The 26,748-nt window shown below is 52.9% G+C and overlaps 1 pseudogene across 1 annotated transcript; it reads right to left on the bottom strand.

Moving 5' to 3' along the window:
- On the bottom strand, positions 1 to 24,636 carry LOC147973581 (uncharacterized; annotated as a pseudogene). The gene is made up of 4 exons (XR_015603666.1): positions 24,418 to 24,636; positions 10,413 to 10,481; positions 9,650 to 9,719; positions 1 to 1,324 (listed from the first exon to the last, which is right to left on the bottom strand). The product of XR_015603666.1 is annotated as an uncharacterized LOC147973581 (transcript).
- Between the last annotated feature and the right edge of the window lie 2,112 nt (positions 24,637 to 26,748).

Raw genomic sequence — 26,748 nt, 5'->3', positions numbered from 1 at the left:
TTCACATTACACACAGAATACACTTTTTCACGTAGTGATAATAAATAAAGCTCATTGTGAAGGAAAGCAACACCCACATGAGTATTATTAAACCATATGGCACACTTGCCATGTCCAAAATGACAGTCATAATGATCTTTATCCAAACATGAAACACTAATCAAGTTTATGTGTAATGAACGAACATATAAAACATCTGTAAGCAGAAGCTTGTATCCATCAGCTAACTCCAGGGAGATGTCACTGACAACTTCAACTTCTGCTTGAACTCCGTTTGCAACTTCAATGCATCTTTCGCTTCTTTGCGTAGTCCGCGTCGAATGCAATCCGTGTAACGAATTTGCAACATGAACAGTTGCTCCTGTGTCAATCCACATGGTAGATTTTGGAAACTGTGTATACAAGGATTAATTTACAAAGAAAACAATGTTGTTACCTCTCTTTGCCATTATTGACTTTATCCAAACAGGGGCAACCTTTCTTGTAGTGACTAGTCTGCTTACAATGGAGACATGTATCTTTGTCCACTAGAAAAGACTTTTGCTGATGCTGATATTGCGTGGGAGCTTTTCCATGTGGCTTTGAAGGGGAACCTTTGCTGCTTTGATTGTAATTCTTTTTCTTATTATCCTTCACATAGTTCAGAGAACCATCATGTGCGGTCTTAGTCTTTCCTCTTCTTGCACACACATGGCTATAGTCTTTTCAATGTCCCATATTTCAGGCGACATGTTGTAGTTGACAAAAAAAGTTTCAAACTCTTTTGCAAGTGAAGTCATAACCAGGTGAACAAGGAGTGCAGGTTTGAGCTCCAAATTCGAATCCATGGTTTAAGCTTAGCTGCCATGTTGCTCATCCTGAGGATGTGCTCTCTTATGCCATGTCCACCGCCTATGTACTTTTCTGTCACCAGCTGCTTTAACAACTAGGTAGCATATATCTTTGAAGAACTAGTGAACTGGCTCTTTATTTTTTTCAAGAAACTCCCCTACGGAAGTACACAATGCAATTGAGCCCACAACAGCGTTCTCAATTGTGTTCTTTATGAAAGCCATGCACTTTTTATTGGCGGTGAGCCACTTTTGGTTGTCGAGGGTATATGACATCTCCACTGGAGCATGATCCCTCTTCTTTTTGTTTCAAGCTGCATCATCATCTTTTGCATATCTGACTGGCTCTGGTGGTTTGACCGCCTATGGAGTGTCCACAACCCAGTCCGCCTCAGCACAAACAAAAGCCAAGTCGACCTTCTTTCTACATTCAGTGTAGCTGTCACCTCTGAGGGTTGGAACATCCTTGATGCAGCTCATCAAGTAGTACCCTCCTGAAAACCACAATGAAATGAGATCATAACAACATTTGCATGCATTAATTCAACATTGGTCAAAATTAAAACATATAACTGTTTGTGCAATTGAAACTATATCACCGTTGGGCAGAAAATAGAAATAAATGCACATATAAACAACAATAAATCATGATTATGTTATTAACAACGTTGGTCATAAAATGACAGAATCATAATTGTTTCACTAAGCACTTTAACATGCTCTTAAAAATTAACTCTCACTTTAGTTCTATTCACCTTTCAAAAAGAGCACTTTTATTTATTTTGCAGCGGAAAACATGAATAAAAATCCATGAACTTTATGCTTTTCAGAAGCATTTCTTTTACTTTTCTATTTTCTAAAACAAACATCTCGGTGGATCAGTTTGAATAGAAAAATTATGAGCAAAGTTCTCTAAAAAACTACACATAATTCAATCCAAAACATGCTTCTGAAAAATAACAGACAAAACGCTGACGGGCCACTTGCTGGAATTTAGTCTATTTTGGGCAGCCCAATAACTGTTTCAGAAATTCCTAATAAATCCTAGAGGCCCACTTAGCCCATTTGTGCAAGGCAAGGGATACTACTAAAGTTTAGTCCCACATTGCTAGTTTAGTGGGAGTTGGACCTCCTTATAAGGGAGGTTCTTTCCCCACTTGTACGAGCATGAGAACAAGAGGGATATCCACGCGCGCTCCTCCTCCGCCGCCCGCCTCGTCACGACGCGCCGCGGGTTGCGGGAATGAGCCGAGCCGATATCTCAATTTTTGCCACGCACTACGGGTATATGAAAGGTCACACGGAAGCTTAAAAGATTTTTGCGAAAGTGGAGTTCGAATGCGAACGGTGCAGCCCTTCGGCTGCTGGCTGTTCGCTTCGCCTCCGTCTCTTCGTTTCGCCTCCCGTCGCTGCCCTCTCGCCTCCTTCTCTTGCACCTATAAAAGGGAGGTCGCTCCTCCCAGAGAGACGCACCAGAACTACTCCTTCCCTCACCATCGGTTCCATCTCTGAGCTACCGCTGTCTTCCTCATCCCGGCTTGCGGCGTGCACCGCACGTCGGGACAGTAGGCCTCCGAGGCCGCACCTTTTGAGTCCTGTATGGGAGAAGGGTGATAAGGTTTTTGGGGAGCGCTCTGCGCGACTACTGGCTTCTTCATCACGGACTCCGGCGACTACTTCCCCGACGACGACTTCTTCCCCGACGTCGACTACCTCAGCAACGACATGGCTGGAGAGGATGTCGACCCCAAGTCCAGTGCTTCTGCTGCTGTTGTCCCATATGTGTTCTTCTTCTCTCTGTCAGATGTCCTGCCACAGTTTCTCATACTAGTACTTGCCCTACATGTGTTAGGTTCTACTCCATATATGCAACATGATCTAGTGTCTGTCCTAGATGTGTTCAGTTCAAGTTCATATATGCAAATGCTATTTACTTTTCCTCGTCAGGTTGCATGACTTGCTTTATCGCGGCTATATTAGTCATGCTTTATCTAATATTTCTGTTAATAAAATCGTTTGTTAAATTGCTCATATTTCCAACAATCCAAAAACCTTATTATAGGCAATTTACCCCAAGTGGTTTTGCTGCTTCCATGAGACCTCCTATGTTTGAGGGTATCCACTATAAGAGGTGGCGCGTGAGAGTAGTCTTATGGTTTCAAACCATGAGTTGCTACGACGCCACTCTTGGCAAACCTGAAGGAGAGCTTGATGCTCAACATGCACAAGCTTTTCAGAAAATGGATACTCTGTTTAAGGCTGCTCTCTTGAGTGTTCTTGGTGAGAACATAGTTGATGCTTATGCGTCAATTGATAATGGAAAAGATATGTGGGACGCACTCGAGGCCAAGTTTGGGGTCTCGGATGCAGGCACTGAGCTGTACATCATGGAGCAATTCTATGATTACAGGATGTCTGAAGACCGCTCCGTGGTTGAGCAAGCTCATGAGATACAGTCATTTGCTAGAGAACTTGAGCACTTCAGTTGTATGCTACCGGACAAGTTTGTTGCCGGAGGTATCATCACTAAGCTTCCTCCTTCGTGGAGGAACTTCGCTACCTTGCTGAAGCATAAGAGGCAGGAGTTTTCCGTCCTGGATCTCATTGGCACTCTTGATGTGGAAGAAAAGGCGAGAGCAAAGGACACATGTGCTCGAGGTATTGAGGGAGGATCTAGTGCCAATCTGGTACAGAAGAAGAACTTCTAGCCCCACAAGTTCAAGAACAAGGGCAAGTTTGACGGTAAAGAAAAGTTTGATGGGAAGAACAAGGCTGTGCAACACACGAACTTCAAGAAGAAGAATGACAAGAAGAAAGGTGCTTGTCATGTGTGTGGGGATCCTGATCATTGGGCTCCTAGTTGCCCTAATCGCTATGACAAGCGTCATCCTGGCAAAGGCGACAAGACCGCTAATGTTGTCATTGGAGACACTGACATGCAGGATGCTGGGTATGGTATATTTCCCACTATTCTTTCAGTATGTCATTCTCCTGATTGGTTGATTGACACGGGTGCTAATGTGCATGTATGCGGTGATATTTCCATGTTTTCGTCTTATCAGACCACAAGGACTTCAACCATGCTGATGGGCAACAGTTCAAGTGCTTCTGTTCGTGGTGTTGGCACGGTCGATCTGAAGTTTACTTCGGGGAAGATCATGCGGCTGAAGAACGTGCATTATGTCCCCTCCGTCAATAAAAATCTTGTTAGCGGATCTCTTCTGTGTAGAGATGGCTACAAGCTTGTCTTTGAGTCGAATAAATTTGTAATATCCAAGTATGGAACCTTTGTTGGTAAAGGCTATGAGTCAGGAGGTATGTTTCATTTATCCTTATCAGACGTTTGCAATAAAGTTGTTAATCATATTTGCAACAATAGTGAATCATATGTGTGGCATTCACGTCTTTGTTATGTTAACTTTGGTTGCATGTCGCGACTAGCGAAGTTGAACTTAATCCCTAGTTTCACCACTGTCAAGGGATCTAAGTGTCAAGTGTGTGTGCAAGCTAAGCAACCTCGTAAGTCTCACACGACTGCGGAAATGAGAAATCTTGCACCACTAGAGCTCATACATTCAGATCTATGTGAAATGAATGGTGTGTTGACAAAAAGTGGAAAGAAATATTTCATGACGTTAATTGATGACTCCACTAGATACTGCCGTGTGTATCTTCTGAAATCTAAGGATGAGGCTTTGAACTTTTTCAAGATCTATAAAGCTGAAGTGGAAAACCAACTTGATCGAAAAATCAAGAGGCTTAGGTCCGACCGTGGTGGAGAGTATTTTTCCAATGAATTTGATGCTTTTTGTGCGGAACATGGTATAATCCATGAGAGGACGCCTCCCTACTTACCTCAGTCAAATGGGGTGGCCGAAAGAAAGAACCGTACTCTAACTGATTTGGTTAACGCCATGTTAGACACATCGGGTCTCTCCAAGGCATGGTGGGGGAAGGCGATATTGACAGCATGTCATGTCCTAAACCGAGTCCCCACAAAGAACAAAGAGATAACTACATTTGAGGAATGGGAGAAGAAAAGGTTAAAACTCTCTTATCTGCGAGCATGGGGTTGTTTGGCGAAAGTCAATGTTCCAATTCCAAAGAAGCGGAAGCTTGGACCAAAGACTGTGGATTGTGTTTTTCTGGGATATGCTTTTCATAGCATTGGCTATAGATTCTTGGTTGTAAAATCTGAGGTACCTGACATGCATGTCGGTACGATCATGGAGTCGAATGATGTGACTTTCTTTGAAGATATCTTTCCCATGAAGGATATGGCTACCTCATCTAATCAGGAGATGCCTAGTTCATCGAACCAGGAACCAGTTACAATTACCGAACCTGTCATTTCGATGGAACACTTTGAAAGTCCCATGGAGGAGAACAAGGAAGTTCCTACTAGGAGCAAGAGACAGAGGACTGCAAAGTCCTTTGGTAATGATTTTCTTATGTATCTCATAGATAACACTCCCAGTTCTATTTCAGAGGCCTATGCATCTGAAGATGCTGACTAGAGGAAGGAAGCGGTTCGTAGCGAGATGGATTCCATCTTGGCGAATGAAACTTGGGAGATAATTGATCGTCCTTATGGGTGCAAACCTATAGGATGTAAATGGGTATTCAAGAAGAAGCTTAGGCCCGATGGTACTATTGAAAAGTACAAGGCTCGGCTCGTGGCTAAGAGTTATACCCAAAAGGAAGGTGAAGACTTCTTTGATACTTACTCACCTGTGGCTCGACTGAGCACTATTCGAGTTCTACTTTCACTAGCTGTCTCGCATGGTCTTCTCGTTCATCAAATGGATGTTAAGACTGCTTTCCTAAATGGAGAGTTGGACGAGGAAATTTATATGGAACAACTAGATGGGTTTGTACTAGATGGTCAGGAAGGAAAAGTGTGCAAGTTGCTAAAGTCTTTGTATGGACTCAAGCAAGCACCCAAACAGTGGCATGAGAAGTTTGAAAGAATTTTAACAGCTGCAGGCTTTGTTGTAAACGAAGCTGACAAATGTGTGTACTATCGCCATGGTGGGGGTGAGGGAGTTATCCTTTGCTTGTATGTTGATGACATACTGATTTTCGAAACAAATCTGAATGTTATTAAGGAGGCTAAGAATTTCCTATCTCGCTGTTTTGAGATGAAGGATTTAGGAGTGGCTGATGTCATTCTGAACATTAAGTTGTTGAGAGACGATGATGGTGGGATTACATTGCTTCAATCTCACTATGTGGAAAAGATCTTGAGTCGCTTTGGCTATAGTGACTGCAAGCCCTCTCCAACACCATATGATGCGAGTGTGTTACTTCGAAAGAATCGAAGAATTGCTAGAGATCAATTGAAATATTCTCAGATTATTGGCTCACTTATGTACTTAGCAAGTGCTACAAGACCTGACATCACTTTTGCTGTTAGCAAACTGAGTCGGTTTGTCTCAAAACCAGGAGATGTGCATGGGAAAGCTCTAGAGAGAGTTTTGCGTTATTTGAAAGGCACTGCGAATTATGGAATTCACTACACCGGGCACCCAAAGGTGCTTGAAGGGTATAGTGACTCAAACTGGATCTCATATGCTGATGAGATAAAGGCCACGAGCGGTTATGTATTCACTCATGGAGGTGGCACTGTTTCTTGGAAGTCTTGCAAGCAGACCATCTTAACGAGGTCAACAATGGAAGCAGAACTCATAGCACTAGATATAGCTATGGTCGAAGCAGATTGGCTTCGCCGGCTCTTGAATGACTTGCCGGTTGTTGAGAAACCTATATCGGGTATCCTTATGAACTGCGACAATCAAACTGTGATCACGAAAGTGAGCAGCTCAAGGGATAACATGAAGTCATCGAGACACGTTCAGAGAAGGTTAAAGTCTGTTAGGAAAATGAAAAACTCTGGAGTTATTGCATTGGATTATATTCAAACGTCTAAAAATCTGGCAGATCCTTTTACTAAGGGTCTATCACGTAATGTGATAGATAATGCATCGAGGGAGATGGGTATGAGACCCACAATATGAGTTGTTCACAGTGCTAACCTATTCTTTGTGATCGGAGATCCCGTGAATTAGATGTGGAAGACAAGCTGTTGGTCAACTGAGAGGAGAGTATCCTTACTATTCACAATACCACTCCATGAAGATGCAATACTCTCCTAATCTGCATGGCAGGTTGATGTATATCTTAATGTGTTCTAAGTGGCTTATTTAAGCAGAGATGTTATCCTGCAGAACATCTTTTGAAGAACACACCTATATGAGTCTGATTGTCAAACGTCGCAATCTATGAGAGTAGGGTTCTCTCTAGTAAACTCATGAAAGGTCATGGAGTATGACACATAAGCTCCACCCGCGGGGAAGACTCACGGTAGCCACGTATCGGTCAAGGCTTTATGTGAAGCTAGATTCGCAGAAAACTTGCAGTTCAAGGCCCAGTCCACTATTCAAGTTGGTAACTAGTGTAGCATAGAGTTCTAGGTGGAAGTTCAACTTAACAGTCTCTACTGCAGTACCGGTATATAAAACAGTGTTTTGGAACTAAAGGCAAATTTCTGTGTGCCTCTGGGATCTGGTGGGGGACTGCTGGAATTTAGTCTATTTTGGGTAGCCCAATAACTATTTCAGAAATTCCTAATAAATCCTAGAGGCCCACTTAGCCCATTTGTGCAAGGCAAGGGATACTACTAAAGTTTAGTCCCACATTGCTAGTTTAGTGGGAGTTGGACCTCCTTATAAGGGAGGTTCTTTCCCCACTTGTACGAGCATGAGAACAAGAGGGATATCCACGCGCGCTCCTCCTCCTCCGCCCGCCTCGCCACGCCACGCCTCGTCACGACGCGACGCGACGCGACGCGAAACGGGTTGCGGGTTGCGGGAATGAGCCGAGCCAATATCTAAATTTTTGCCATGCACTACGGGTATACGAAAGGTCACACGGAAGCTTAAAAGATTTTTGTGAAAGTGGAGTTCGAATGCGAACGGTGCAGCCTTCGGCTGCTGGCTGTTTGCTTCGCCTCCGTCTCTTCATTTCGCCTCCCGTCGCTGCCCTCTCGCCTCCTTCTCTTGCGCCTATAAAAGGGAGGTCGCTCCTCCCAGAGAGACGCACCAGAACTACTCCTTCCCTCGCCATCGGTTCCATCTCCGAGCTGCTGCTGTCTTCCTCATCCGGCTTGCGGCGTGCACCGCACGTCGGGACAGTAGGCCTTCGAGACCACACCTTTTGAGTCCTGTACGGGAGAAGGGTGATAAGGTTTTTGGGGAGCGCTCTGCGCGACTACTGGCTTCTTCATCACGGACTCCGACGACTACTTCCCCGACGACGACTTCTTCCCCGACGTCGACTACCTCAGCAATGACATGGCTGGAGAGGATGTCGACCCCAAGTCCAGTGCTTCTGCTGCTGCTGTCCCGTATGTGTTGTTCTTCTCTCTGTCAGATGTCCTGCCACAGTTTCTTGTACTAGTACTTGCCCTACATGTGTTAGGTTCTACTCCATATATGCAACATGATCTAGTGTCTGTCCTAGATGTGTTCAATTCAAGTTCATATATGCAAATGCTATTTACTTTTTCTCCGTCAGGTTGCATGACTTGCTTTATCGCGGTTATATTAGTCATGCTTTATCTAATATTTCTGTTAATAAAATCATTTGGTAAATTGCTCATATTTCTAACACCACTTTGCTTGCGCGGCCCGTCCCACGGCCTGCGACACGCGAGCCGCTTGAGGCCCAACGGCCCGCTAGGCGTGTGCCGCTCTGCAGCCTGGACAACATGGCCCATGGCCCGCTGTGTCGAGCGCCACTTGAGCGTGGCCGTCGGATTCCATGTGATGGTCCAGCGCGCTCTCGCTGGGTCAAAACCAGCCCCGACCCAAAACTCTAGCCCTACTCTCTTTTATCCTCCTCTCATCCCTCTTCCCATAGACGGCAGAAAAAAGGGGCTATGCCCGGCCGCCGGCAACGACGTCGACTGCCAATTCACCGTGCCAGCTTCTCTTTCCCTTCCCCCTTCTTTTCCCCCTCCATCCTCCACCTCCGGCATGGGAGCGGTGACAGCGATGCGTGCCGGCTTGTTCTGACAGGGACAATGATCGTTCGGTGTTTCATGAACCTTGATGTAGTTTTTATTAGGTTTGATGTGTTCTGTACTTCCAGTAAATCTTTACAATAACCCTGATATTTTTTGCAAAAAAAAAGACAAGGCACGACCGTGGAACTCCATTCATGTCCAACAAGACGAGGAGCGTTGCATAAAGATTGTACGCCTTCTGCCTAATGTAACAGAGAAAAGGGAATAAAAGCTTATATATAATTGATGCTAACAAATATATGTGCATTTCATTTTTGACTTCATCTTTCTATTTTCTACACTAATAATTTTTTTTTGTTTGAGTACTCTACACTAATAAATTTGCTTTTGTAAAAATACCACAACCTCTTGTGTGAACAACTTGACATCATCAATCTACAAAAAGCAACAAACATGCTGATAGGTGCCCGCTGTTGGTGATCTGAAGCCTATATGAACAGATTTATATCGTGATCAACTCAGCTGGTTAGGTGCCTTAGGTTATCTAGCTTATGTAGCCCTTTATTTTCCTTTTTTTCTTGCTTAGTTGTAAACTGGTGGTTTTTATTAAATGAAATCGGAGGAAAGCCCTCTTTGTCAATAGTTTCAAGAGCTAATGTATTTTCTCACCGCCCCTTGATATACTAGATAACACCCCGCGCGTTGCTGCAAAAAATTAGAATAGCAAGTTCTAAAACTTTATAAGGCATATTCCTAAAGGACAAATAAGATATGAGAATGAAAAGAATTTTACCGCTCGAGTGGGATGCTTGTGAGCTCGCGCAAACCACAATTTCAAAATGATACATCCATATTGTTTCAGCCTCGCAAATTATAGAAAGTTGGTCAACCAATGAAACAATTGTAGTAAGGCATTCATTCTTCAAAGTACCATAACAAAGTTCCAACAATAATTAGTTGTATGGTATGGCTTATGGATGAATGCACTTTCTGGACCAGAACTCCTTGGCCATGCAAGCACATTTACAGCACAAAGAGAGGCGACTTAGTACATGAACATAAGAAGAATATGACCTGGTAATTTTATTGTGAAGAAGATATTTGTAGAAATAAGACTGGGCATAAGACACTTGGTAGTGATCAATATATTCAGCGCTAGGGAAATGCTTTTGAAATCGCACACTTCTCGGATGTATGCATCAAACTTATGAAAACAATCTGCACATAGTAGTATAAAACAAAGCTTTTCCCTACAAAATCAGCTATTATATGAATAATGAACTGTCACAGAATTTGTTCAATATATAGTGCCATGGATTATGAAGATATCAATAAAACATACCTATGAAGAAGAGACACCAGATATTATTATTACCACAAATACCTAGGAATTCTTAAGATAAATATGGATCATAAACTTACTGAATTCCATTTAGGATACCTTTTTTTCCAACATAGCAAATAATGACATGCTATATGAACTAATGAATTTGTTATCGATGACTGCATCAAAGTATCAAATACATATTCAGTTGGTAGTGGAGCATAAAGATTACCTATATTTATTTTCAATCACAACCTGACAACATTTTCATCAAAGACCTTGCTGATATAGATTAAAACATCTGTACAAAGAAATATTAGACATATTAGGGGTTTTAATTAGCATGGCAATGCACCCAAGATGGTCTGGTACTTCCCCGCAAATAAAAGGTAAATCCTAAGTTCAAAGCTTTTCCCAAGAATACCTGTCGGGGGTTGGGTGCGACATATGCCAAAGGATGGCTTATCATGGTGGGGGCGAGTAGAACGTCGTCGGTGACTGGAAACGGGATGAGGCGAAGACATGCACGCCGGCGAATCTTACCCAGCTTCAGGGCTCTCCGGGGAGATAATACCCCTACTACTGCTCTACGGGGTCTCCGCATGATCACTATGGCAAAGTGTTTACACGGTTGCTCCTTGAGCTGTTTCCTGGAGGTAGGAGAAGGCAAGGCTAGCTCTCTCCTTCCTATATGATCTGGTCTAGTGCTAATGGATTTCAGCCCTTTGCATGGATGCCCTGGGGGGTTTATATAGGCCTACCCCCCAGGGGTACAATGGTAATCCAGCTGGGCGCGGGCCCAGCCGTCAGTCTCTCTGGCCGCCGTCTTATCCGCCGACTCCTGGGGCCCGCCGACTGGCTTGGTGTGGAGCCGACAGGCCGCGCCCGCCGCGGGCGGGTCCTTGCCGGCTGCAGATTACTGTAGCCGTGCCTCTAATGATGCAGGCTCAGTCATGAGGTCGTGGCAACAGCCCCGCCGTCGGGCGAGCACTGTGGCCACTACTTGTCGTGTCTGATTAATGGCGCGTGGGGCCTGTGGGAGGGGCCGGCCGACTTCTGGTGGCCGACTCCCATCCGGGCCGACTAGTGGTGCTTTCACCGTCTTTCGTACGCCCGCCGACTGGTGGGACCCATCGTCCCTGGGTCGTACCAGTAGGCCGTTGTGGGCACAGGGCTCCCCCCCTGGGGCTGATGTCAGGGCCGGCATGGCAACAGTGTCGCGCCGCACGGAAATCCCCGCGGGCACGACGTACTGTAGCCACGCCTGCCCTTGGGAAAAGGGGTGGGAGTGGACCTCGCTGTGGCCACTCCCCGTCCCGTCCCTCTTTATGAGGTCATGGGGGTTGTTGGCGTCGCGGGCCGACTCCCCAAGGCCGGCTTCTCTGGAAGTCGCCAGTCAGGAGTCGGCTCATCCTGAAGTCGTCCCTGGGACTCGGCCGCGAGTGGGTAGCCGGCCGCCTCGCCGCCGACTCTCAGAAGGCGGCTCTTCGTCCTGGGGCCTCGAGGGGCGCAGTCTGCCTCAATGTCTTGAAAGGTTCTGGGCCTGGGTTTGCCTACCCGTGGCCCATTACTCCGACAGTAGTCCCCGAAGCTGGTGAGGCTCCAAGGGCGACATGTCATGGAGCCTCAACAATTTCTTCTCTCCGACAGTCGGATCTGGGCTTCGCTAGCCGTCTTCTGTTAAGCCGACTAGTTGGAGTCGGACTTGCTCAAGGCTGACTTGCCCAAAAAAAAGTTTGAACGCTGCGGCGGAGTTCTGGTAGCGTGCCTGATAAGCTTCCGGGTTGCCATCCGTGGTTGACCTGTCGCAAGGCGCCACGTGGCGGAGCTAGTCTGATTGCCCTCGTGCGCGACAGGACAGGCCTGCAGGCGGGGCCCGCCACTATCGCGCCTCGGCATGCGAACAGATCCGTTGTGGCCGCGCGGACGGTTGGGGTTCCCGCGCGGTTATTGCGCGTGGTAACTTCGTGTGATAAATCGTGGGGGTTGTGGGGTCCCGGGCGCAGTTAATCCCACGTCCGCCCCCTCGACTTCTCAGCCCATGAGCCTACAAGTAGGCGGGGGGGGGGGGGGGGGGGGCGGCGAAGCACGCGCGTCCATTCTCCCCACTTCCTTTCGCTCCTTCTTGCTTCTTCTTCTTCTTTCCGCTGGTGCTCCGAACCACGCCGTGCCCGCATCGATGAGCTCCTCCTCCGACGCCGTGCCTCCTGCTGTTCGCTCCGGGGTGTGGGATGGCTCCGAGGTTGACGACGATGACATCGAGATCCTCCGCCAGACACGGCGGCTGCCTGGCAGGGACTTAGTGCGGGTCCGCCTCGCGCTGGAGGAGGGCGAGCGGGTCATATTCCGCTCGCACCTCATGCGCGGCCTGGGACTGCCGGCGAGCGGCTTCTTCCGCTCCTTCTTGGAGTTCCACGGGCTCCAGCCGCACCACCTTACTCCGAACACGGTGGTGCTGCTGGCTGCCTTCGCCACCCTGTGCGAAGGCTTCCTCGGCGTCCTCCCCACCATCGAGCTCTGGGGTGAGTTCTTCCAATCCAAGCTTGGCACGCACGTCACCGGCGTGCCGGCCCAGTGCGGTGCATTCATTGTGATGCAGAGATCAGTGGCCGACAATCTGTTTCCCACCATCGCACTGATTAAGTCGGTGAAGATGTGGCAGCGGTCATATTTTTATGTGAAGAACGTCGCCCCAGAAGGCGACTGGGTCAACCTGCCGGCTTACGAAGCCGGCGCGCCGGCTGGAAGGCTCCCCAGCTGGTCACACCGAGCCAGGACGCTGTCTCCCGCTGGTGCCGCCGCCGTCGCGCGACTCCGACTGCTGACGCAGTCGGAGGGCCTGACCGGGGCCGACTTGCTGGCCGCCTTCATGGCACGCCAAGTCCTCCCACTCCAAGGCTGACCTCACCTGATCTGCTAGATGAGCGGTCATCGGGACCCGAGTCAGATGTGCCCCAAGGACATGCCTCACGCGGAGGTGGCGAACACAGTGAACTACATCGCGAACTGCAGTCTCTTGGTGGACTGGCGGTTCGGCAAGGAGCCGTATTCGCGCGCCAACCCCCCGCCTATTGTAAGTCGTCTTCCTTCTTCTTCTGTTTCTTTTGCTGCCGAGTTTGACTTGTCAAGTCTGACCGTTTTTGTTTTGAATCAGAATCCTCTTGTCCCTCCCTCGTCCGGCACCGCGGGGCCGGCTCATCAGTTTGTCCCCGATCGGGCAGAGAGCGACGTCGACGATCCCGAATTGGGGCGGAAGCCATGGAAGCCGACGCCGAGGGAGGAGGAGGAGAGGCAGGCGGCTCCAGGCCTTCGGCCACTTTCACCGACTGGCCTGACGACGATGCCGAGGGAGAAGTCGCCCCGCGTCGCCAACCAAAAGCCGGCCAGCCAAGCGCGAGTTCCTCGCCGGCTTGGATGCTCAAGGCGGTGCGAAGAAGCGTCGGGCTGGGCCGAGTACGCTTGGTGGCCGGTCGAAGAAGTTCAAGGGAGCGGCCGCCGCGACCAAGCGGGAAGAGGCGGCCGTGAAAACCAACCACTTCCGCAAGGAGGTGAAGAAGCCGCCGCTGGTCTCTGCGTAAGCGCCTCCGTCCCTTATCTTTATTTTCTCTTTGTTAATCTTGTCTGAGTTTTTCATATGCTTTCCTCGCCTCAGGGCTCCCCTCACTCTTGAGAGGGTTGCCACCGCCTCTGTCATGGCGTCGGTGGAGACGTCTACCACCACTCGGCGGATTGACCCCGCCGCCGACCTTCGGGAGGCGACGGAGCGGAACGCGCAGGAGAAGCGCGAGGAGGACGAGGCCGCCCGCCGGGAGAAAGCGGAGGCTGAGAAGGCGGAGGCCTCCGCCCTGAAGAAGCTGGAGGCGGCCGAGGCCGCCGTTGCGGCAAAGCAACCGGCTAAGGAAGTCGTGCCCCGGCAGTCGGCGGTGTTCGTCACCCCTTTGAACTCCGCGCCGCCACCCCCGGAGTTCACGGGGCAGTCAGGGGAAGCCGGCGGCGAGTTCCCGATCGTGGAGAGAGGCGGCGGCGACGCCCCCGTGCCGGACGTGGTCGCGCCGCCACAGCCGCCCCCGCCGCCGTCTAGAAGCACGCAAGGCAAACAGCTGGCGGATCCGCCCTTGCCGCCGACTGAAGACGAGGCCGTGGCGAGGCTACTCCTTCAAGTCGGTTCGCCAACGCGCCGCCGTCTTGGGAAGGCGACTTCGGCGCCACGCCCCTTGGAGACCGGCACCGCCAGCTCGACGATTCCAGACGCCGAGGCGACGAGTGCCGCGCCCATTGGGTGGGTGTGAGGAGGCGGCACGGGCCTGCTGAACCAGGCGCTTCTGGATGTCCAGACGAAGCTACGAGCCGAGAGCGACGCCATCCAGAACTGCACCAAGGCGCACCTGGCGTCGCGGGCAGCCATCCGGGTATGCTTTCTCCTTTGTCCCTGTTTTCTTGTTTCTCTCCGTGGGGGCGCGCCAGCGCACCCACTGGGTGTAGTCCCCGAGTTCTGGGCTGGCCGCAGAGCAGGCGGCCCGGAACTCCAATTGGTAAGTTCCGGGTACTAACCTTTGTTCTGAAATACTTGTTGCAGGACTATCACAACCTCCGTGTCACCGCCTTCAACCGTAACGTTGAAGAGCTGGGCAAGCGGACTGCCGACTTGTCGGAGAGCCGGAGTGAGTCCTTTTTCTTCTTTGCGGGGGCGCGCTGGCGCACCCGCGGGCTGTAGTCCCCGAGATTCAGGCCGACTGCTGAGCAGTCGGGCCGGATCTCCCCGGCGACCTTCTTCGTTGATGACTTAACGCCTTCTTTCTTCTTTCTCTTCAGAGGCCAACGCCGCTCTTCAACAGCAGCTGAGCAAAGCCAACTCTGCGTTGCGCACCAAGGGGGAGGAGTGCAGCAAGCTCGCCGCCGAGCGCGATCTGCTGGCCACACAATTGGCAAAGCAGAGGGAGCTGCTTACGAAGACACAGAAGGAGGCGGAAGAGGCGGAAGCCACCCTCCCGGCCAAGTTCGCGAGCGAGCGCTCCTCCTGGACCGACAAGGAGGCAATGCTGGTCTTCGGCTTCCATGAGATCGAGGACCTCGTCGACGGTGAGCTTCTTTGCTTTCCTTCTTCGAGCCGCCGACTATATGTCGAGCCGACTCCTGGTTTTTTTTACTTGTTCTTCATTCCTTCCTTCTTGGCAGACTTCTTTCCCGGCCACTCGCAGGCCGCCATTCAAGCTATCGAGGCTGACCGCGAGGAGCGGAGGGCGGGTGGCACGGAGATCGCCGCTGATGCCCCTCGGACTCTTGACGAGCATATTATGAGCATTGGGGCTCGCCTGCGGCCGGCCCACCAGATGCTGCGCCGGATTCAACGTGTCGGCGCCCAAGCGATCGCCGCCCTGTGGCCAGACGTGCAGGCTCCGCGCACCCCCAGTCGGACTACCGACTGGCTGGAGGTCGCGGCTGGCCGTCTTGAGGCCTGGAAGGGTTCCTCGGCCCGGGCCAGAGTGCACCGAGCCTTGGAATTCGTCAAGGCGTGGTATCCGGGGCTGGACCTAGACCGGCTGGTCACACTCCGGTCAGAGGCCTAGCCGGAGCTGACAGCCGCGGAAGATGCCCTTGTCAAGCGTGTGGCGGCGATCGCCGAGTACACCGACACTAGCATCTTTGTCCCCGAGCGGGCTGAAGACGGCGAGGAGGTGCCGCCGGAGTAGTTTGGGCTGAACCCTGACTACGGCGAGGACTCGGCAGAGGTGATCGACTCCAGCGTCGAGGAGGAAGACGAGACGGAGGACGGGAGCGAGACGAAGGCACCGGAAGACGGAGCGGACGGCCAGCCTCAGCTCGACCGCGCCTCCAGCAACGAGCCGTGCCCGCCCGAGCCGACTGCTGCCGGCGGTGATCAAGCCGAGACCACCCAGCCGGCCGCCCCAACATCCAACACCGCCGTCTCCTCCGATCCTCTAAACCCGTCTGCCGCCCCCTAGGCTGCCACCTTGTCTTTGTTTTATCTGTTCTAACAGTTTTTGAAGACCTTGTTAATTCGCACAATTCCACCCACTGAGTGTATTTTGAAATTCTGCTCGAAGATTCGGCCAAGGGCCTTTGTTATGTAAATATTCATCCGACTTCTATCTTTCTTGCTCATTGCTCTTTTGCCTTTTTCCTTTGCCGTCTTCCCTCAGTTGCCGTCTTTGTCAGTCAGACAGCCGCTCCGCGGACTGCTGCTGGATCAAATTCTTGGTCACTTTGGGAAGGCAAGTACTTATCCGTTTTAGGGTTCTTTTAACAAGTCGGATAAAAGGCGGCAAGGTGACTATTCAAGAGTCGGTTTGCGAAAAAAGGCTGGAAGCCGGCCTTAAGCTATGTTTGTGCTTTGAGTCCTTAGCCATTTTTTCATGTGGACGCCCATTCTTCCTTACTCCTGCCCACCAGACAGTCGCTCTGCGAGCTGCGGCTTCTAGCAGGAGACGGTTTAGACGCCACACACTACTTGTCCGGCTGCAGGAAGCATTTCATAGCGCAGGTCGGCAAGTCCCCGGGCCGACTAGTCGAACCCGGTGCCAAACGACATAACAAAGAGTAATATACTCGAAGGCATATTTCTTATCATATAGATAAAAGAGGGCAGTCCCCGAGCTCTTCTCGGGGGGCCCGAAGTCTTAGTATTTTTAATACAAAAGGTATCGTGATACATACTGCGTTTAACTGTAAAATTTTCGGAGGAGATTTGCATTCCATGGCCGCTCTGTCTCTTTGCCGGAGTCGTCCCTCTTGCGTGCTCGGGGCTTCTGAGCGTCGATCAGGTAGTAGGAGTCGTTGCCCAGCACTTTGCTGATGATGAAGGGGCCTTCCCACGGTGCCGACAACTTGTGCTGGCCGACTGTTCGCTGGATTAATCGGAGCACAAGGTCGCCCTCCTAGAAAGATCTCGGCCTGACCTTCTTATTGTAGTATCTGCGCAGGCTCTGCTGGTAGATGCTGGACCGGCTGAGTGCCAACAGCCGGCCCTCTTCCAGCAGGTCGACGCCGTCTTGTCGTGCTTCTTCTGTTTCTTCCTCGGTGTACATGGTGACTCGCGGGGAATCGAACTCTATGTCCGTTGGGATGACGGCTTCAGCACCGTAGACGAGGAGGAAAGGCGTGAAGCCGGTTGACTTGTTTGGAGTCGTGCGCAGACTCCAGAGGACGGTTGGCAACTCGTCGAGCCAGCAGCCAGCCGAGCGCTCCAGAGGCTCGATCAGTCGGGGCTTGATGCCGGACAGGATGAGGCCGTTTGCTCGCTCCACCTGGCCGTTTGACTGTGGATGGGCGACAGATGCTAGGTCTAGTCGGATGCCCGGTGTCGCACAGAAACGGGCCAAGGCGCCTTTGGCAAAATTCGTGCCGTTGTCGATGATGATGCTGTGTGGTATGCCATGCCGAATTGTGATGTCGGAGATGAAAGTCACGGCAGTCGGACCGTTCAGTTTCTTGATTGGCTTCGCTTCTATCCACTTGGTGAACTTGTCCACTACGACAAGTAAGTGAGTTAAGCCACCTCGTGCCGTCTTGAATGGTCCCACCATGTCTAGACCCCAAACTGTGAAAGGCCAGGTAATGGGGATGGTCTTGAGTGCAGAAGCCGACTGATGCGGCTTGGAGCGGAACTTCCGGCACCCTTTGCATTTTTGGACCAATTCCTTGGCCTCTTCTAAGGCCGTTGGCCAAAACAAACCGTGTCGGAAAGCTTTGGCGATGAGTGCTCTTGAAGCTGCATGGTGGCCGCACTCGCCTTGATGGATGTCTTGGAGAATTGCTTGGCCTTGCTCTGGCTTTACGCAGCGCTGGTAGACACCAGTGACGCTGCGCCTGACCAGCTCTCTGTTGACTATGGTGTAGGCTGCCGCTCGGCGTTGTACTTGCCGAGCTAAGGTCTCATCAGTCGGCAACTCTTTGCTCACCAGAAATTTGAGGATGGGCTGGGCCCATGAGGGTGCTACTATTTCTTCGACTACCAGAACTGCGACTTGGACGAGGACGGCTGGGCTGGGAGGCGGCGGGTTGGAGTCAACAACCGCTTGCTGGGTTAATGAAGTCCTCGGGCCGACTGGCGCGGCTCTTGGGCCGAGCTCTGGAGTCTTCGGGCCGGCCGCCACAGTCCCCGGGCCGGGTTCTGCAGTCCCTGGGCTGGCCTCGACTGTGGCGGCTTTGGAGCCATCTACCAAAATCCGCGTACCGTCTGCCGGAGCTCTGGAGTCGGATCCGACTTCTTCAGGAGGAGCCGGCACGAAGATGGAGTCTGATTCTGGTGAAGGCTTGACAGACGGCTTGAGGAGGCGTTGAAGGGCGACGCCGGATGGTATTGCTTGGCGGGTAGAGCCGATTCGTGCCAAGGCGTCTGCTTGGTCGTTGTCGTTTCTTGGCACATGGAGGAACTCGCACCCCTCAAAATACCCACTGAGTTGCTGCACGAGGAAACGGTAACTCGCCATGTTTGCATCTTTGGCGTCCCAGTCGCCAGACGACTGCCGGACCACTAAGTCCGAGTCGCCATAACATAGGATCCGGCGAATGCCGAGTTCTTTTGCAAGCCGGAGCCCGTGAATGAGCGCCTCGTACTCGGCGACGTTGTTGGAGGCGGAAAAATGGATTTGCAGTGCGTATTTGAGCTTGTCGCCTTTAGGAGAAGTGAGGACAACGCCAGCTCCCAAGCCGGTGCGCATCTTGGAGCCGTCGAAATGCATCCGCCAATGGGTGGAGTCGGGCGCTGGAGGTAGGTACTGGGTCTCGGCCCAGTCGACGAGAAAGTCGGCCAGTGCTTGTGACTTGATGGTGGTGCGGGGCTGGTAGTGGATGGTGTAGGGAGCTAGCTCTATGGCCCACTTGGCCACTCGACCAGAAGCATCTCGGCTTCCGATGATCTCGACTAGTGGGGCCGTGCAGACCACAGTGATTGGATGCTCTTGAAAGTAAGGCTTCAATTTCTTGGCGGCAAAGTGCACGCCATAGCACATCTTCTGGTAGTGGGGGTAGTTCTGCTTGGAGGCCGACAGTACTTCGCTCAGGTAATATACTAGTCTCTGGACAGGTAGTGCCTTGCCTTCCTCCTGGCGTTTCACTATAATGACCGTGTTGACTACCCGGCTGGTGGCGGCGATGTACAGGAGCATAGGTTCCTTAGGAGTCGGAGGCGCCAGAACGGGTGGAGTAGTCAGTATCTTCTTCAACTGGAGAAAAGCTTCGTCCGCCTTGTGGTTCCACTTGAAAAAAGTAGTCTTCTTCATGAGCTGGTATAAGGGGAGAGCTTTCTCGCCCAGCCAACTGATGAATCGGCTGATGGACGCCAAGCAGCCAGTGAACTTTTGCACGTCCAGCAGTCGGCTGGGTACCTCCATCCTCTCAATGGCCTTGATCTTTACAGGGTTGCATTCTATGCCGCGTTCAGAGACCAGGAAGCCAAGGAGTTGGCTTGCTGGTACTCTGAAGACGCACTTCTCGGGGTTGAGCTTGATCTGGAATCGGCGCAGGTTCTCAAAGGTCTCCTTGAGGTCTTCCAGTAGTGTTCCATGCTTTTCCGTCTTCACCACCACATCGTCCACATAGACGTGGGCGTTTCTCCCGAGTTGCTTGAGGAGGCACTTCTGCATGCAACGCTGAAAGGTGGCGCCGGCATTCCTCAAGCCGAACGTCATGGTGAGGTAGCAGAAGGCTCCAAACGGTGTGATGAAGGCGGTCTTCAGTCTGTCAGCCGGGTTCAGCTTGATCTGGTGATATCCTGAATATGCATCCAAAAAGCTCAACAACTCGCATCCGGCGGTGGAGTCTATCACCTGATCAATTCTTGGTAGAGCAAACGGGTCTTTGGGGCAGGCCTTGTTGAGGCTCGTGTAGTCAATACACATTCGCCACTGCTTGTTCTTCTTCAGTACCAGGACCGGGTTGGCTAGCCACTCTGGAAAGAATACTTCCATAATGAAGCCGGCTTCTAGGAGTCGGGCTATCTCTTCTCCGACAACTCTTCTCTTTTCTTCTGACAGGCGGCGCAAGGGCTGCCTGACCGGCTTTGCATCAGATCGTACATGTAACTTGTGCTCGGCGAATTCCGTCGGTACACCTGGCATGTCTTTGGGGGACCATGCGAAGATGTCCCGATTCTCACGGAGGAAATCGACGAGCTCACCTTCCTATTTGCTGTCGAGGTTTGCGCCTACAACAGCGTACCTCTCGGGGTGCTCCGGATTCAAGGGTATCTTCTTTGTCTCCTTGGCCGGCTTGAACGAACCCTCAGCTTCCGACTCCTTTGGGTTGTGCGACACCTCTAGCTGCTTGCCGGCCATCGCCACAACCCGGTCAAGGAGCCGCTTCTCGGCCGCGATCACCAGGAACTCGGCCAGCCGACTACTCTCAGCCGCACAGGCAGACGGCTTCCGGTAGTCGCCGGCTACGGTCAGAATCCTCCTGGAACTGGGCATCTTCATTTTGAGATAGGCGTAGTGGGGGACCGCCATGAACTTGTACAGGATGTTGATGCTGCTGCCTCCGTCTATCAGAACTCGCGAGAAACGAGCAGCTCGTCTATCCATGGCAAAGGTGGCATCCAAGACCAAGGCATAAGAGCCCGGACTCGGCATCACCTCTGGGTGATTAGCCCTGCTCCAGCTGATAGGCTTCTTGGACCAGTGCATGAACCCTGGCGTCTATGATGCTACTGCATTCACCTCTTGTCGCTGCAGCCGCCTGCTGCGTCGATCATCAGCCATGCTGGTAAATATCACGTAGGCTCCGTGCTCTTCGGGGTACTCGTCTTGTACTGCGCCGACTGGCCTGACAGCCGACTGCTGGGGTGGAAGCAGAGGCGGCTGCCCAGCAGGCGGGGGAGGTAGGAGGCCGTCTCCTTTGGCGATCCTAGTGAGCCAGTGGCACTTCCGGGTGGTGTGATTCGACGGCTTCGCGCCGCTATGGAACTTGCAAGGACCATCCAGAGTCTGCTCGTATGAGAAAGCCGGCAACCAGTTGGGCTTGCCACCTTTCTGTCGCTTGGGTGGAGGCTGCCCATCCGGCTGCTGGTCTTCAACTGTCGCGACCTGCCGGCTGCTGGAAGCCGGCTGCGGGGCCTTGCGCTTGTGGTCGTTCTGCTGTTGCCGCCGACTGGCGTCTCCTGCCGGAGTTCTTGGAGCCTAAGGGGCCACTTTGCCAGTTGCGCTAACTTGAATCTCCGCCTTCATGGAGGAGTCGGCCGTGGCATACTTGTCTGCTATGATCAGCAGCTCGTCGAGGGTTTCTGACTCGTCGCAGAGGAGCTTGTGCTTGAGAAGGGTGCCTTCTCTGCACCGGGCGGTGAAGTACTCGATAGCCTGCACCTCGTGCACGCCCTCGCAGGAGTTCCAAAGCTCGGCCCAACGCGTGAGGTAGTCGCGGGCCGACTCGTTGGGGCCTTGCATGCACAACGAAAGCTGACGAGGCTTGGGAGGATGCTTGTACGTGCTGATGAAGTTGCGGACGAATGCTTCGGTGAAGTCGACCCAGCTGTTGATGCTGCAGGGCTTCAGGCTGTTCAACCATGTCCGGGCCGTGCCCTGAAGCATGAGCGGAATGTATTTTACGGCGACGCGCTTGTTGCCGTTCGCTATGTTGACAGCCGTGGAGTAGTCAACCAGCCAGTCCTCCGGCTTCACGGAGCCGGTGTACTTGGGTGTGTCTCTTGGGAGCGTGAACCCTTTGGGAAAGGGCTTGTCTCGAATGCGGGGCCCGAAACAAGGCGGACCCAACTCGTCTTCTTCTTCCAGCGCCAGGGATCGGTGAAGTCGATCGATCCGGTGGCGGGCGTCGTTTTACCCAACTCCCTCTCGGCGGCCAAGGCGGTCGCTGAGAGTCGGATGATCAACAGGCGGCGGGGAGACTCGCCTTTCCTTGCGAGGAGGAGGAGGCGGACAGTCGTCCCGTTGTTCTATTGCTCTCGGGCGGCCGTCTTGGTCGCGCTCTATGGCAATGTGAGTCCGACTGTGGCTGACAGTCGGATGCTTGTCTTTCCTTCCTCGGGCGCCGCCAGTCGGCGTCCGAGACATCGCGCCATGATCTCGGCGAAGGTCGTCGTTTTGCCGCTGCGGCGCCTCCATGCGGCATCGGCCTCGTTCTGCGCGGCAGCCACGTCGAGGAGCCGCTAGACTCGCTCCATCATCAGGCGGCGCTCTTCGCCCTCGAAGTTGTCCAGCTCGTCCGCCGCTGCCTGGGCGGCTCGAATGTTCTCCGCAGGCGTAGCGTACACAGGGCGACTTGCCCCGAACAGGTTGGCGATGGCTACGCCGTGCTGCTGGACCGCGCCGAGGCGGCTGGGCCCAGCTGGGGCCGGCGAGCCACCCACAGCGCGATCCATCTCACGCTGGTAGGCTTCTGACAAGCATCTCATGCTAGCCAGCTTCTTCGCACCTTTGACAAGCTGAAGGCGGCGCGCCTCCAATGTCTCCGCGTCAGCGTCTTCCGGAATGGGCGCAGTCAGGTCTTGTAGTGCCGCGCCAAGTGGGTCATGCGCTCCTCCGCCGGGAGGCTCGTCATGACCGATGACGAGCACCTCGGTGACGGTGCTTCCGTCACTCTCCGCGCGAGGGAGAGGTTCGTCGTAGACCACCACGTTGGTGGGGAACGCGTCGAGCGACGCGGTGTCGGAGTAGACCAGCATCGGGTCGTTGGAACCTACAGACTCCAAGTCCACGGCAGGCTCGCCGGTGACGTGGAGTTGGCCGAGGAGGCCCGCGAGGAGGCTCTCGGGGCCGCACGTGCCTGCGTTGGATGCAGGTTCGTCGGAGAGGCGAACCTCGCCGACAAGATCGGCGAGGCAGCTGGCTGCGCAGGCGATCTCAACGCCGTGCAGCGCGTCAGCGCAAACTCCGTCCGGCGTGCCTGGCTAGCTGCGCTCGCCAGGGAGGAAAAGGGTTCCCGTCCAGAGCAGGTCTCTGGACGGCAGTGCATCATGTCCCACGATGGGCGCCAAATGTCGGGGGTTGGGTCCGACATATGCCGAAGGATGGCTTATCATGGTGGGGGCGAGTAGAACGTCGCCGGTGCCTGGAAACGGGATGAGGCGAAGACATGCACGCCGGCGAATCTTACCCAGCTTCAGGGCTCTCCGAGGAGATAATACCCCTACTGCTGCTCTACGGGGTCTCCGCATGATCACTATGGCAAAGTGTTTACACGGTTGCTCCTTGAGCTGTTTCCTGGAGGTAGGAGAAGGCAAGGCTAGCTCTCTCCTTCCTATATGATCTGGTCTAGTGCTAATGGATTCCAACCCTTTGCATGGATGCCCTGGGGGGTTTATATAGGCCTACCCCCAGGGGTACAATGGTAATCCAGCTAGGCGCGGGCCCAGCCGTCAGTCTCTTTGGCCACCGTCTTATCCGCCGACTCCTGGGGCCCGCCGACTGGTGGGCCCCGCCGACTGGCTTGGTGTGGAGCCGACAGGCCACGTCCGCCGCAGGCGGGTCCTTGCCGGCTGCAGATTACTGTAGCCGTGCCTCTAATGATGCAGGCTCGGTCATGAGGTCGTGGCAACAGCCCCGCCGTCGGGCGAGCACTGTGGCCACTACTTGTCGTGTCTGATTAATGGCGCGTGGGGCCTGTGGGAGGGGCCGGCCGACTTCTGGTGGCCGACTCCCATCCGGGCCGACTGATGGTGCTTTCGCCGTCTTTCGTACGCCCGCCGACTGGTGGGACCCATCGTCCCTGGGTCGTACCAGTAGGCCGTTGTGGGCACAGGGCTCCGCCCCCTGGGGCTGATGTCAGGGCCGGCATGGCAACAGTGTCGCGCCGCACGGAAATCCCCGCGGGCACGGCATACTGTAGCCACGCCTGCCCTTGGGAAAAGGGGTGGGAGTGGACCTTGCTGTGGCACTCCCCGTCCCGTCCCTCTTTATGAGGGCATGGAGGTTGTTGGCGTCCCGGGCCGACTCCCCAAGGCCGGCTTCTCTGAAAGTCGCCAGTCAGGAGTCTGCTCATCCTGAAGTCGTCCCTGGGACTCGGCCGCGAGTGGGCAGCCGGCCGCCTCGCCGCCGACTCTCAGAAGACGGCTCTTCGTCCTGGGGCCTCGAGGGGCTCAGTCTGCCTCAATGTCTTGAAAGGTTCTGGGCCTGGGTTTGCCTACCCGTGGCCCATTACTTTAACAATACCAGTTGAACGTATTTAAATCAATTGCGGCAACACTTACTGCTGAAGAAATTTATGTCGAGTTGAGTGGGAGGGAGAGAAGAGAGAAGGGCAAGATCAGGAGACAGGAAGACAGGAACCTGGAAGATGGGAACCTGACGATAATGACAGGATTTCGGATCAAAGGCGCGCGATGTCGCTCCACTATTTGGAATGGCAGGGGAAGTCGCATCTGGATGGCAGGGCGGCCATGGAGGTTGGTCTTGAGGAGGTTGTGATGGCCGAGGTCTCATGCGTGTGCTACAACTCTCGGCGGCGGATCTGGCCGGAGCACCTGGACCCGTGGAGGGCGACGCCCTCTCCTGAAGCAACCAGCGATGGGAGGTGTGAGGAGCGCTGGGTTGCATGGCACCGTTCGGTGGTGCCTGATGGTGTCGCTCGTTTTACGGGGATACATATGGTTTCTCATCAGTTATGGAAGACGAAAGATGCCCACTGCATTTAATTGCCAGAGTTTAATCACATGATTTGTTAAAAAACGATATTAGTGCTGCCATAATGAAATGGTTAATCTCCCACATCCTGTGTATGCAGAAGAGAATCTCACGCAACAACTACTGCATGCGTTGCTCTTTTTCTACCACTGGTTTTGCATGCATGCTTGAATTAATGCCAAATGCTAATTTGATCTTTTTTCCACTGCTGGTGTGGCAAGATGAATGCTGACATGGCATAAAGCTGATGTAAACATTGTGCATGTTAAAAGAATAGGTAGAAGTAAGGAGCAACTTCTTAAAAATGTTAGATTTAGAGGTTCTCTATTGCAGGTGCGGAGGTGCCATACCCAGAAGAAGATATGGAGGAGTATCCAGTGCACCCAATCATTTGATGGTACCGGTGCACCCGGTTTAAAAATATCATATTTGCAAATGTTGGATCTGAAAAGTAGATAATGGGTTGTAGTACTAGTAACAAGAATCTACAAAAAACACACACAAGAATATACCATACCATCAAATTTCAGATGCAAATTCGAAACATGTTGTGATTTGTCTTTTTCTTATTCGAAGTATGTATTTTTAATTTAATTGGGTCTACATTTTTACATCATTATACAAATGTTACATCCTCAGAATTTATATTGTTTTCAAATGATTCATATTTGATGCACCGGAGCAATTGGCGGTGTTGAGTAACGTGATTGTATTAGAAAAGATAGAATAAACTAAGAAGGATTCTGCCTTGTCTTGTACTTAAAATAAATCATACATTCCTATATATGTGCCCACGAGGCTGAAGCAATATAACGAATTATTCGATCAATCCCTCTCTCTCCCTTTTATCATGGTATCCGTTTTGGTTTCTAAACCCTAGCCGTTCGTCGCTTCTACTCCACGCGTCGGCCCCGAGGCGGTCGGCCTTTATGACCGTCGCCGGAGGTCGCGTCGCCCGTACCTAAGGTTCGTCCGCCGGCCATGTTGGCCGGCTTCCCTAGAGAGTCTTTTCCCGACCCTTTGCTCCAGGCTTTTCTCTCCCGCCGGTCATCTTGATCGGCGTTTTTTTTGGATTTTCCGATCTGTGCTTGATCGGTTTGCGTCGCCCGCCGCCACCGTCGACCCACGTGCGTCTCTATTCCGACACCGTCGCAACCGGCCGGCTCCTTCACTGATCCGGTCGACTTGCGCAATAGGCGGCCCCTCACAGCCGTTGTCTACGCGCCAGCCCGCCCGTCGATCTACGCCGACCGTCTCCGCCCTCTATGACCGGGACACCTGCATCGCCTCCACCCGGCAGCCTCGCGCCATGCGGCGGCCAATCATAGTCGCCGCTCATGCGCCGGCCCGTCAATCGATCCACACCACCCGCCTCTGCCGCGTCTGCACGGCGGCCCCGCGGGTTTCCTCGCCGGCCTCGTCCCTGCTACATCGGGTCGGCTGCGTCAGGCCCGTCGGCTGCCTCGAGCTCGGGAGCCGTTGCTCCGTTGGTCGCCCGGGCCTCACTGCCCGGCCGCCGGTGCTGACGCGCTCGTACGCACGTCATCCCACGCCGTCCATCATCACCGGCTTGATCTTGGACTCCGCCGCCACCCCCGCCTTCACCAGGCGGCATTCCCGACCTCGCGCGCGATCGAATTGATCACCCGCCTACCGCCGCGAACTGCCTCATCTATGCCGTGCGACCGACCTGGCCCGTTGCTTGCGCGCCTTCGCAGGCCCCGTGAAGACCGTTCTGAGTTCAGCGCGCTCCTCCACCGATCGAGCAATGGGCTGCCGCTACGTCGCCCCGTGGTTCTTTTCCCGGGTGCACCAACCCGCGTCACCGCCGCGTCGCCCTTCGGGACGTAGTGTCGCGGCCCGCGGTCCCCCGTCGTCCTGAGGCCGTCCCGTGGCTGCACCGACCCTCGCGCCGCCGCTGCGGCGCCCCATCCGGCCATAGAGAGCGTGACACGTGGTCCACACCGCCGTTCTAAG

Source organism: Triticum urartu, chromosome 5A (genome assembly GCF_056163025.1).
Source record: "Triticum urartu cultivar PI428250 chromosome 5A, HENAU_Tu73, whole genome shotgun sequence".
Classification (NCBI taxonomy): Eukaryota; Viridiplantae; Streptophyta; class Magnoliopsida; order Poales; family Poaceae; genus Triticum; species Triticum urartu.
Note: the sequence above shows the minus strand (reverse complement) of the source record. Positions and strands in the feature narration are given on the sequence as shown.